We start from the raw sequence: 13,350 nt of genomic DNA, 5'->3' as shown, positions 1-13,350 counted from the left end.
TTGACTCAGTGAAGCAGAACTTTGACTATCTTGAGAACTGTCTCTAACAATCTCAGCTGCAATGGTAGCTTCTTGATCAATTTCATCATTCAACATTTTCACATAATTTGCAAAAGCACTGCATTGTATGCTATCTTTACAAGCATTAAATTAATCTTCATAGCTGGGAAAATCTCCAAGAAATTCCAGTTCAGAACGCCATGGTTTGAACATTTGCAAAAGGGCTAAATAGTAAAATTCCCTTTTGTCAACAGTGTCGCAACTCAGTTTTCTGTGATTAATTAAATTTCCTTTCCTTTGTTTCACCAGACATCCTTCAGAACCAATCACTCCATATTTTCCATCGTTGATGTTCTCTGTAATATTCCGTTTAAATGTGTAGTTTTGCAACACTTCATAGAGACACATGTTCTCAAGATTATGACTTCTCTTTGGATAGTATGTGTCCAACATATTGGTTTTCAAAATATCTGTACTTTCAGGGTCATTTTCTGCTTAATATTCAATTTCTTGAACAGATTTCAGTACACGATTTCGCATTCCTGCAAGACCTAGACTCACCCAAATGATTCTTCTACTTTTGGAATATAGACTTGCAGATGATAACCGATCTGAACATTCATATGCTCCAATTTCACGATGCGATAACATTTTCAAACTGAAACTGTATAATTTCTTACTTAGACTCTTCTTGTGAGAAATCTCTTCCCACATTTCTTTCAATTCTGTCTTCTCTGATTTAGTAATGTAAGACGTTACATATCGAGCAACAGCAATAGAATTGTCCGCAACATACTGAATATCCATGTTAGCGTTCCACATGGATAAAATAACTGGGTTGTAGTCATTTATGTATTTCGCTTCTTCGCTTCTTCTTAAGTTGTAGGTGTTTTTCGGAGACTTTCTTGTGATGGTATGTCATACAGCTGACATGAAACTGTTCACTCTTCCTTTGGCTAATACAGGACGTGGAAATCCAAAACGACATTTGGTATAGAACTTATCCTTTGACTTGTACTTTCGTCTACAGTATTTTCCACACCTATGGCTTTGAAATCGTAAGACTTGTTCTTTTAAGTTTTTGTCTTCTCTGCTATTTGGTACAGCACATGTAGCATAATCTTCAATGAAAGACAAAACACTTTCATCTGAATCTGTTCCAAATTTGGGGGCATCCTTGACCCATAGCAACATATGTATGTGAGGAACACCTCTTGCTTGATACTCCTTTCTCCAAAAGAAATCCACAACTTCTCCAAGAGGAGGATTCTTTTTATTGCAGATGAAAGACATCATAGCTTCAAATCTATGATTGAAATATCTGCATACATTGACAGGATCCAAAGAGCACAATTCTCCAGGTGTCTTGTATTCAATAATATTTATATTGGAATTTGCCTCTCGAAGAAATTCAAGTAAATCATCCCAAGCATACTCAGCACAGCTTAGTGTAACAAACCATGTAGGAGTTCCCAAGTTCCGTAGCATGCATTTCAGTTCTCCATGTCGACGATACCAATATTCATTAGTCCCACGCTGACATGCCATCAGATTAATCAACTGAGATTCTAAATGATCATCTCTCTGATGCACTTTATCCATAAAATCCTTTGCAGTTACATTTTGCAGATGCATTCCAGTTTTTAAAATGTGATTTACTGCATATGAAAGTCCAGACAAGTCACTTTCAAACAGAAGATGAAACATATAAGGGATACATTGTCGAAATCTTGGATCTTCTGCATATAATCTTGTTGTCCGATATTCAGATGCAGGAATCTGCACAGGACGTTCATCATATCGTCCACCTTTTCCTGTTGGAAACAACTGCAGGAAACAACGAGCTTCCAAGCTCTCTTCCCATACAGTCATGGGACTTCCAGTTGCTTTTTTCATTTGAAACAATTCAATCGTATTCCCCATCACCTCTTTGGAATGAAGTGGATGTACACTGTAATGTTCATAGATCTCTTCACATCTGGACATGTCCACTTTTTCAATTTGTCCACTTAATGTTTCACTATCTTCTGCAAAATGTATTTCTTCTTCTCCAACAAACACATTTCTATAGTACTCATTAGTTTTTTACCAGATACAATGATGCCTTTTGCTAACATCCACTAACTCTTGCCATATTTTCTTATTCTTAGTAGGAACACCATTAACCAGAATGACTAGTGGCTCATTTTCTGCATGATCTAAACCAATGGTTTCAACATTTTTCCTTAAATCTAATGGTAAATACACAACTCTTCCTTTCAATCCTCTTTGCAACTCTGATGGAGGTAATTTACTTGTTTTGGGCTCCATACGAACAATAGCCTGAAATGGGTGAACACATTGTATCAGAATAGACTCATACGTATTTAAATCTATCAGCTCTGGAGGAATAGGAACTAACTCTAGATTATTATGAACAGCTCTAGCAGGCATTTTATTCTCATCTAATTTATTATAACAATATTTGCAAATACACTGCTCAGATCCCAAATCAAAACAATCCTCTACCAGCAAATAAGTTGTAAATTCCATCCACTTATCATTATCTTCCATTTCACTCTTTAAATACAGATTGACGCCCCTAGTCTGATTTATATAGTGACTTCGCCGACAACAAATACAAGAAACATTTGGTCTTTCACCTGAAATTACCTTAAACTTTGTGATTTCATCCTCAAATTTTTCTGTAATTACAGTTTTTACATTGTCTTCAACATTTTCTTCTACTAATGTGTCAGTTTCTTCACTCTCTTGCTGAGGCCCAAAGTAACAAAACTCAATATCCTCACAGACCTGCTTCACATCTGATACTGACCCACGCAAAAGAGCACTGTTCAACTCACTTAACTTTAGTGCTGGACTTTTTGCATAATAGAACCTTCTCACTAACTTCCGCATTTGAGTATGATGTACTGCCAGCATTCTGAAATGGTGAAAAACACTTTCACAAACTTTCCTAGAAAGACAAGCCAGAGAATGACCTTGCAAACCAGTATGTTTCTCACTCTGCAAGGGTCTAGTCCTTGCAACAGCTTAATCTTTTGTTTTACACTTTTTTTACTAGAGGCTCGTAAAAAACTACATAATTTTTCAATAGATTCCTGTCGTACACTGCAAACACTACTGCAATCCCAAGTGTACACAGGGTTTTTAGAACGTCTCCCTAAAACTTCATCAGCTATCACTTCTTCTGCATTTCTTTCAACCATTTTCTCTTTCTCCATTGGACAACCATCACGAACTTCATAACCTCTACTACTGGTGTCAACTGCATACAATAATTTTTCACTTAGTGAATAACTCTCTTCATAAAAAAAAGGCTCTGAAGTAGAACTGTGTTTCCATTCTTCCAAAAAAACATCACAACATTTTTTTTTATTAATAATTCTTTTCCTCCTACTTTTGGCCTTCATTACATATATTGGTTTATCTAGTGATCGAATTCTGTTTAACAAGTAAATAAACAGTTTCCTTTTTACTTCAAAAGCCTTCTCCACAATGCTTTCAATATGCTTCTTCTTTTTATATAATAAAGCTCTCTTTTTATATTTCTTCACATCTTTCAGCAAATTATTCACTACTCTCTTGTAAAATATTTTTTTTGCGTAATTCCTTATACTGATTTTGTCTTCTTTTACCATACTTTATCTCCTTTGACTGAACATTTGCTTTTTTACTTTTCCTCCTAATTTGATTTTTTTTCTTACTTAAAAAACTCTGTGAAACTGGAGCATTCTCTACATTCTGTTTGCTCCTACAAACATTTTTAATAAATTGCTTTGTGATCTTACCAGAAGATTTTTTCCTTTTAGCCACATTATCTTGTACATTCAATACTTGTGATTGATGTTTCTTCAAATAATCCTCCTGTCTCTGCTCTTTTCTTTTTCTTCTGGCATAATTTCTCTATTTTAACGTTGAAAAACAGTATCTGTAAAAAAGAATCACAAATAAAAGTATATTAATAACTTGCAAATTTATACTATTCTATTACTGTACAAACACATTTTATATCAAAACTGACTAAGAAACTATGTCCCTGAACCACAAGTGTGACGATGATTAAAACAATACATACATAGTGCATACTACTTTGAAGCAGTTCATGCTCTAAAGCCTACCTCAGTAAAAGACTACATGCTAACTGACTGAATGATTACAATATTATAAGGAAACAAACTGAGTGAGTGACAGGGTGTTCCCTAGAAGTGTATGAATACTGACATGGATATTGATGGTGTGAAAAACAAGTGTGTAGGTGATTAGAGACCTACATGCATACTGGACACATGTTTCAATCCATCCATATGTTAAGGCCTGAGTCACTCCAATACTATTTGGATACTGATTAAATGATTAGAGTACTGCAAGGAGAGTGCCTGGGTGAGTTTATAAGTGTTCGGGTTTTGGCACACTCAATGGATTACTCCATGGTGCTGAATGGGTCTTTAGAGGACTCCAAGGGGAGTGACAGAGTATTTGCTAGAAGTACTTGGATACTGACTGAATGATTAGAGTACTCACTGAGCTCACCTGCAGGGAGTGCCGCTTTGTTCTCCCTCTTACCCTCCTGCTTGTTGAGCCTACGCCTCGCGGCCCCCGCTTCGCGGGAGCCGCTCGCAGGCTAAGGGTTTTGCCAAAACTTCTGTTTCTGGACCCCCCTGAGTGCATTGGAGCACCAACGCGACCTCGTGGAGCAAGCGACTGCATCACAAGGCTGAGGCGGGACTGCGAGGACCAGCGTGCAGCGCGGCGCTGATCGGCCGCAGCTGGTCCTCTTCCCACCCCCCCATCAATATAGTCATCACGGGGTGTGTGCAGCATTGGAATCCTCACTGAGCTCACCTGCAGGGAGTGCCGCTTTGTTCTCCCTCTTACCCTCCTGCTTGTTGAGCCTACGCCTCGCGGCCCCCGCTTCGCGGGTGCTGCTCGCAGGCTAAGGGTTTTGCCAAAACTTCTGTTTCTGGACCCCCCTGAGTGCATTGGAGCACCAACGCGACCTCGTGGAGCAAGCGACTGCATCACAAGGCTGAGGCGGGACTGCGAGGACCAGCGTGCAGCGCGGCGCTGATCGGCCGCAGCTGGTCCTCTTCCCGCCCCCCCATCAATATAGTCATCACGGGGTGTGTGCAGCATTGGAATCCTCACTGAGCTCACCTGCAGGGAGTGCCGCTTTGTTCTCCCTCTTACCCTCCTGCTTGTTGAGCCTACGCCTCGCGGCCCCCGCTTCGCGGGAGCCGCTCGCAGGCTAAGGGTTTTGCCAAAACTTCTGTTTCTGGACCCCCCTGAGTGCATTGGAGCACCAACGCGACCTCGTGGAGCAAGCGACTGCATCACAAGGCTGAGGCGGGACTGCGAGGACCAGCGTGCAGCGCGGCGCTGATCGGCCGCAGCTGGTCCTCTTCCCGCCCCCCCACCTGACCTTCTTATTTAATTTGTGGTAGCAACGCGCACGCGGGACGCGCACGGGGCTAAGACCGGGGCGAAGAGCGGGCCGTTTAAGGCCGTTCAAGGACGGCTGAGGACGGCCCTGGCCTTGAACCCCTGCCTTTTCGCCCTTAATCATCATTAAAACGTCCAAGATGTCGGCCATGCGCAATAGAACCAGAAGTTGTGCGAAAAAAGCTACGGTGGTTGCACAGGTGACAGGACCTATAGATCTTTTCATTTCCCGTGTACATGAGACTATTGATCAAAGCATTGTTTTACTGGAAAAAAGAGTCTCAATGGATCTTGCAAATGCTAAGCGCTCATCCTTGGGTTCTCTTGCTAATGCTAAATCACCCGCTTTGCAGTCTTCGAATATTTGTTCCCTACCCCTAACCATGCCCACTAATAATGCTCCGATTGTACCAAATACTGTTGATTTATCGGTTGCCCCATCAGACTCGGACCCGTCTTTTGTTGATCTGGAGGTTACACCAGATCTAGAGGCCTGTCAGTCACCTGGCAAAGCGGCTCCGAGTCTGAGCGGGTTTAATGATGTGGTAACAGCTCCTGTACCTATAGTTTCTCGGGGAAGGGTTACCAATCTCCCAAAGGCTATATCTAAGAGTAAAAACAAAGTAAAAGTAACAGTTAGGAATCATAATTTGATTTCCCCCACTCCACAAATGACATCAGGTATTCCTTGCTGGGTGCAAAACATGGTAACAGATTTAAAACTGGACCTTGAAGCCACAATAGCAGCACAAATCAAGCCTTTAATCTCCAAACTGGACAGGCTTACGTCTTTAATACATTCGAAATGGCCACACAAAACGAATGGGCAAGGGCCTGATCAGCCACAAGGGATTACAGAAGCAGCCCCTAAATGTTCATCATGTATCCAGCCCCCTAAAGATATATTAAACAACGTTCAAGTAACCGTAGCCCCCGGGAACCCAGTTATATCTCATTTGTTGCAAACAGGGAATAATTCTGTTCAATCCACAACTATACCCACTCCGAAGGTGGTGGGTTCTATTTTGACTCACCAACACTCTGTTGTTGGTAATAATACCACCACTATTCAAGTAAAAGATGTTGTAGGGAAATCTAATACCCCTTTAGTACCTCTCCCTAAGAACAAACCTGAAGGTCCTAAGCCAAAGCAGGCACGTTTTAGGTCAATTAATCTACCACCAGAGGTTTCCCCTTTTGTGGTTGTGTTGACAGCAGTCCCCCCGTTGAAGGAGGGAGTAAAAGAAACTCACGTTGAGCTAAGAAATAAATGTGCTCAATGGTTCCACTTACATAAACCTCTACCTAACAATATGAACGGTGAAATTCTTACTGTACGTAGAGGGGACTGGGTGGGCAGAAGCAAGAAAACAATAGTAGGGGATGTAATTACAGTTAATTTTAGAGATATAGGGGCAGCTAGTTATATATGTAATGCACCCAACAGTGGTCCTGCGACTCAAATTAACCCACTCCCTTTGTCTTATTTTTTACCGATGCCTTTAAGACCAAACCCTCCTTGTTCCACTTTCCAAAGTAATAGAGGATCTGTGTATCCCCCGCAACATGTTACTAAACCCTGGCAGCAACCACTACACCCTTCTTCTTTTTTTCCACATTATGTTAATTTTCACCAGCAGCCATTACATGCTCCATCTTTTCCCCTGCACCATGTTAATCCTCAATGGCAACATCCTCCCCATTTTCCACCACCCCTATTTCAGCCTGCCCATCAGTGGCAGCAACCCTTTCAGCCACTACAACCAGTTAAACCCCAGTGGCAACAAACATGGCAGGACTTGCCCCCTTCCCAAGATCCCTTGTACTCACAACTTGCCCATCCTAACAGATATGCTGTGTTGGACGAGGTAGATTGACTCAGCTCTACTGAAGCTTTGGATTTAAACATCTCTACGTCCTATTTAGATATGGCGAGTGCTTCTCCAGTTACACCTTTAGCCGCACTTCCCGAACCCCCAATGGTGTCATCGCTAATACCCCTCTCGCGTTTAGAAAATAGGGATAGCCTTGATGCATGTACAGCTACTGTTACCCCCAGATTAAGCCCAGATATCATCTCTCGGGAAGATGGTCCTACTCTATTACGAACAACTCAGCCAGAGTCGTCTGTTGTTGGCGATTCTGGTAAACCAGCAGGACTCTCTCTTGTTTCCTGGAACATCGCTGGCCTTGCCAGCAAACTAGGTACACCCTTCTGGACCAGTTTTTTGGGGGAGGGATTGGACCTAATTTTGTTGCAGGAAACTTGGTGTCTGGACCCCATTAACATCGAAGGGTACGCATCTCACTGTCTTAGAGCCACCAAATCTAGCTCGGGTAGGGCTAAGGGGGGCCTTTTGTTGCTTTTATCTACCAAGCTGTGTGATTGTATGGTTAAATACAGCACGACAGTTGGGACCCATAGCCAAGTTATAAGGGTGGAGTGCAGGAAGAATATTGATTTAGTTGTAATAAATTTCTACAACAATATCTTTGATGCTACCAGAGGGGATATTCTACCGCCTCTAGAAAGGGAAATTACCAAAGCCCTTGGTATTTCGAAAAGAAAGGCCGAGGTTGTCTGGGCAGGGGATTTTAACCTGCAGCCCTGCCATTTGTCTAACGGGAACATCTGCGGCTTTGGTGCAGCAATGAGTAGTCATTGGGGGGGTTTGGGTGTGAGGGAGGATTCTCCTCACTTCCAACATTGCAGTTATGGTTCCACATTAAACAATATGCTAGTCATACTAGACATGACCCTGTTAAACTGTAACATAAACAACCAGGCAATAATATGCCCTACATTTACAGGCAGAGATGCAGGATCATTTATAGATCATATTCTGTTGTCTAGCAGTGGAGACTTTACCGATCTGTATGTAAATGAAGAAAGTCTCAGCGACCATAACAGCCTTCGTGTTACCCTTCTGGGGCATGGTACCTCGACAGTTTCAGGTGGAAAATGTTCAACTGACTTAGTACCTATTAGACCGAAGGGTCTAAGGATTAAATGGACTGGATTAAATTCTAAGGTTAAGCAGAAGGAGGTTCTTACTAGTTGTAAGAACCAAATTAGTTTCTGTTTGGATGATGACTGTGACTCAGGCTGCCTATTAGCTCACTTTGTCTCCATGAATAGTATTATTGATGGTATTTTTACTAAGGCCCCGTTATCCAATAGTGGTCCGAAGCAGGGGTGGTTCGATAAGACCTGTATAGTCGCCCTCCGTGATTTAAAGAATGCTTTAGGTACCAAACCACGCGATAAGACGGATATACAATATTTTAGGGCTAGATATAAAATAGCAATCAATACTAGGAAAAGGGTATTACAGATTGAGGCGTGGGATAAGTTGAAGGAAGCAGCCGAGACTAAAAACTGCAAACTGTATTGGGAAACAATTAACAGCCCGTTTCTCAATAAAGAAGATGTTCCAGAATTAACATCTTATGTGGCATGTAGCGATTGGGTCAGTCATTTTTCCAAAATTTTCAATCCAGAAGGGTTATCTCTTGAGTCACTGTCACCTGAGTCTACCCCATGGCTACCCCTCCCGTTGGGAATAACATTAGAAGAAAGCCATGAAGCAATTTCTTTAAGCAAAGGAGGTAAGACCCCTGGCCCCGATGGGGTCCCGCTGGATTTATACAAAGATAAACCAGCTTTATGGGCTCCCATCCTGGCGAGGATATTTAATTGCGCGGCAGAAACTAATTTCCCGTCTACTTGGGGTCAATCGGTCATTATTCCTCTACATAAGAAAGGTGATAAATCAGAGGCCTCTAACTACCGTCCAATTTCATTATTGGACGCCTCTGTAAAGGTGATGAGTAGGATTTTGCTCAGGAGGCTGGAAGATTGGGCAGCTGATTTTAACATCTTAACTAGAGTCCAATATGGCTTTCGGAAAGGCCTGGGCACATTGGACCAATGTGTAAATTTGGACCTTTTAATTAACAAATATACTGTGGCTAAAAATGGCAACCTCTTTTTATGTTTTGCTGATTTGAGCAGCGCTTTTGATTTGGTTAACCACACCATTCTTTGGGAGGTTTTGCTAGATGCAGGGGCTCCGAGGGAAATAGTTCATTTTTTAGCTAGACTTTACGAAAAACTCTCCTGTAAGGTCCGCTATGGCACCCTTGGCGAATGTACCCCGTTTTTCAAAGTGTCTCGGGGCATACGCCAGGGATGCGTTTTGGCCCCGTTGTTATTTTCCCTCTTTATTAATGACGTCGACCGTTCCTTGGTTGACATCCCAGCAGATGCCCCCCTGATTGGTGGTAAACCTGTTCCGCTGTTACTTTACGCGGACGACGCTGTTCTTTTATCCCGAACACAGATGGGCCTTCAGCGCCTAATCGATAATTTTATGCAGTTTATTCAAGCTAGGCGGCTCCGCGTGAACAAAACTAAGACGTATGTTATGTCATGCGGTCGGGCAGCTAAGCAGGTAAAGCATACCTTTTTCCTGGATAAGGAAAAGTTGACTCCTGTTAAGTCCTTTTGTTATCTAGGAATTACATTTAACAATAGCGGGTCTTGGACCTCGGAATTTGATTCTATCAGACTAAAAATGCTGCGGTCTACTTGCAGTATTTTTCGTTTTGCCTCTAAACTTGGCTCACGAAGCATTTTAGACATGATGAACATATACAATGTTTGTTGCGTCTCCTCTGCACTGTATGGGGCAGGTGTATTGGGCTATAGTGTGGGTATATCCCTGCAGAAGGAGGAAAATACGTTTTTAAGGAGGTTGTTATGTGTTCCCCCTTCTGCCTCCATTCTGCTGATCCATGAAGAAGTCGGGATCGAGTTTATTTCTGACTTAGCAGCAGTCCGGCCACTTTTATTGTGGCGTTCTATTTGGGCTAAACCAGAGACTCGATTTACTCAGGATATTATTCTTGATTGTATAGGCTTGGACCACTCTTCACGCATACAGTGGTTGAGATACATCCACCGTTGGTATCTCCTTCTTTTTAATATTGATGTGTTCCGTGAGCCTGAAGAGGTTGTTTCTATCTCAAAAAAAGAAATTAAGACAACGTTTCTAAACTTCCGAAAGGCAGAGCGAGATAAAATTTCTGGCAATCTTATTACCGTGAAATTTTATAAAGATTTAAATCTAACTTCGGGGTTCCAATCCTATCTTGTGTATGTGACCCGTCCCTCTCATCAGTATGTTTTAACACGTGTCAGATTGGGTATTGTTCACCATCTGGTTGCATTTCCAAACACAAGAACCAGTTCAGATATACCCTGTCCGTGTGACAGTATTTCTCGGCAGAATAGTTGCCACTTTTTACTTTTTTGTACATTTTTTCATTTTCTCAGGTTAAAATACCTTAAGCCAATTTTTATTAAATATAATATCCGTACTACAGAAACAGCACTGATACTTTTATCCTCATTAGAGAACGAGGAGATCTGTTTTTTTCTGGCTACTTTTATTCTGAAGTGTACAGCTGTCAGGAAAAGTATTGTACTATAATATTTTTATACTTACCTGTCTGTACCTATGTTATACAGCTGCCAGGTATTGTATTATGCTGCTATTACTGTTTACATTCTTGTCTGTATATATACGCCTTCAAGTTTTATACCAATTTCTGTAATTAAGGTATTATTCTTATTTGTTGATGTCCACAGTATATTATGATTATTTATAAATTTTGATGTACAGCTGCCAGGAAAGGCCCATTGAGTAATCCCTACTGATCTCCTGTCTGTTCATTTATGAATGTCTTGCATTTTATAATAGTACGTTGACTCAAAATGGCAAGATTACCTATTAATTGTTGCACTTCAGCCTTTTGCACAACGTCTTACCATCTTTTCTTATAAGTGTTCATATGGTGATTTTAAACATTTTAACTATGTATCTTCTGCTTGTATGATTTGTATGTACAAATCGAATAAAAGCTTTAAATTGATTGATTAGAGTACTGCAAGGAGAGTGCCTGGGTGAATTTATCAGTGGTTGGGATTGGATGCAGTCAATGGATTAATACATGGTGCTGAATGAGTCACTACAGGAGTGCAAAGGGAGTGACAGGATGTTTGCTGGAATTGTATGGATAATGACTGGTGAATCGCAGGTAAGAAAGACAAGTGTGTAGATGGATTAGTACATGGTGCTGAATGGATCAGTAGTGTAGTACAAAGTCAGTGACAGGGTGTTTCCTGGAAGTGAATGGATATTGACTGGGGAATTGAAGGTGTGAAAGACAAGTGTATAGGTGGTTAGAGGACTGCATCCATACTGAATAGGCATTTAAAGCAGTCCATGTGCTAAGGCCTGGCTCACTGCATGAGTACTTGGGTACTGACTGAATGATTAGAGTACAACAAGGAGAGTACCTGGGTGAACTTATAAGTGGTAGGTTTTTGGCGCAGGGAATGGATTAGTACTTGGTACTGAATGGGTCACTAGAAGAGTGCAAAGGCAGTGTCAGGATGTTTGCTGGTCTGTATGGATACTGACTAGGGAATTGAAAGTGTGAAAGATAAGTGTCTAGGTGGTTAGAAGACTGCATGCATAGTAGATAGGGGTTTGAAGCAGTCCATGTGCTAAGGCCTGGCTCACTGCATGAATACTTAGGCAATGACTGAATCATTAGAGTACTGGAAAGAGAGTGTCTTGGTGAATTTATAAGTGTTTGGGTTTTGGCACAGTGAATGGATTACTACATGGTGCTGAATGGGTCACTAGAACACTGCAAAGGCAGTGACAGGGTGTTTCCTGGAAGTGTATGCATGCTGACTAGGGAATTGAAGGTGTGAAAAACAACTGTATAGGTGGTTAGAGAACTACATGCATACTGCATAGACATTAGAAGCAGTGTATTTGGTAATGAATGGTTCACAACATAAGTACTTAGAAACTAACTAAATCATCAGACTACTTCGAGGACAGTTCCTGGGTAAAAAATTTAAATTTTCACTTCTGGTGCAGTGAAGACAATACTAGATGGTACTGCACTTTAGTGTCAAAGCATGATTCATTTTTTCAATGCATAAGCAAACACTGGCTTCTAAAGCTACTAAAACTTGACAACATGACAGGTTTAAAAACACTTATCTGCCACCAAATGCACGATGTTACCAAATGCTTCTCTCACAGTGGTTCACAAATGCACACAGACTCACAGTGTGATTCTAGACAAGCACCACTATCCCTAGGAATATACCAAAACTCATTCACTACACTGAAAGTGGTAAAGGAAAGGCCAACACTCTACATATTTCACAACTACACTTTACTGTCAATACCTAACTCATTTAATGAAAGCATAAGCCATAACTGTCTTCTAATGCTACTAAAACTTGACAACATGACAGGTTTTAAAACATTTATCTGTCAGCAAACACACAATGTTACCAAATGCTTCTCTCACAGTGGTTCCCAAATGCACACAGACTCACAGTGTGATTCTAGACAAGCACCACTATCCCTAGGAGTTTAACAAAACGTATTCACTAGAGTGAAAGTGGTAAAGGTACTGCACACAATCTACATATTTCACAACTGCACTTTAGTGTCAATGCCTGACTCATTTAATCAATGCATAAGCAAAGACTGGCTTCTAATGCTACTAAAACTTCACAACATGACATGTTTTAGAACACTTATCTGTCAGCAAATAGACGATGTTACCAAACGCTTCTCTCACAGTGGTTCACAAATGCACACAGACTCACAGTGTGATTCTAGACAAGCACCACTATCCCTAGGAATATACCAAAACTCATTCACTACACTAAAAGTGGTAAAGGAATGTCCCACACTCTACATATTTCACAACTACACTTTACTGTCAATACCTAACTCATTTAATGAAAGCATAAGCCATAACTGTCTTCTAATGCTACTAAAACTTGACAACATGACAGGTTTTAAAACA

Source organism: Triturus cristatus, chromosome 5_2 (genome assembly GCF_964204655.1).
Source record: "Triturus cristatus chromosome 5_2, aTriCri1.1, whole genome shotgun sequence".
Taxonomy (NCBI): Eukaryota; Metazoa; Chordata; class Amphibia; order Caudata; family Salamandridae; genus Triturus; species Triturus cristatus.
Note: the sequence above shows the minus strand (reverse complement) of the source record.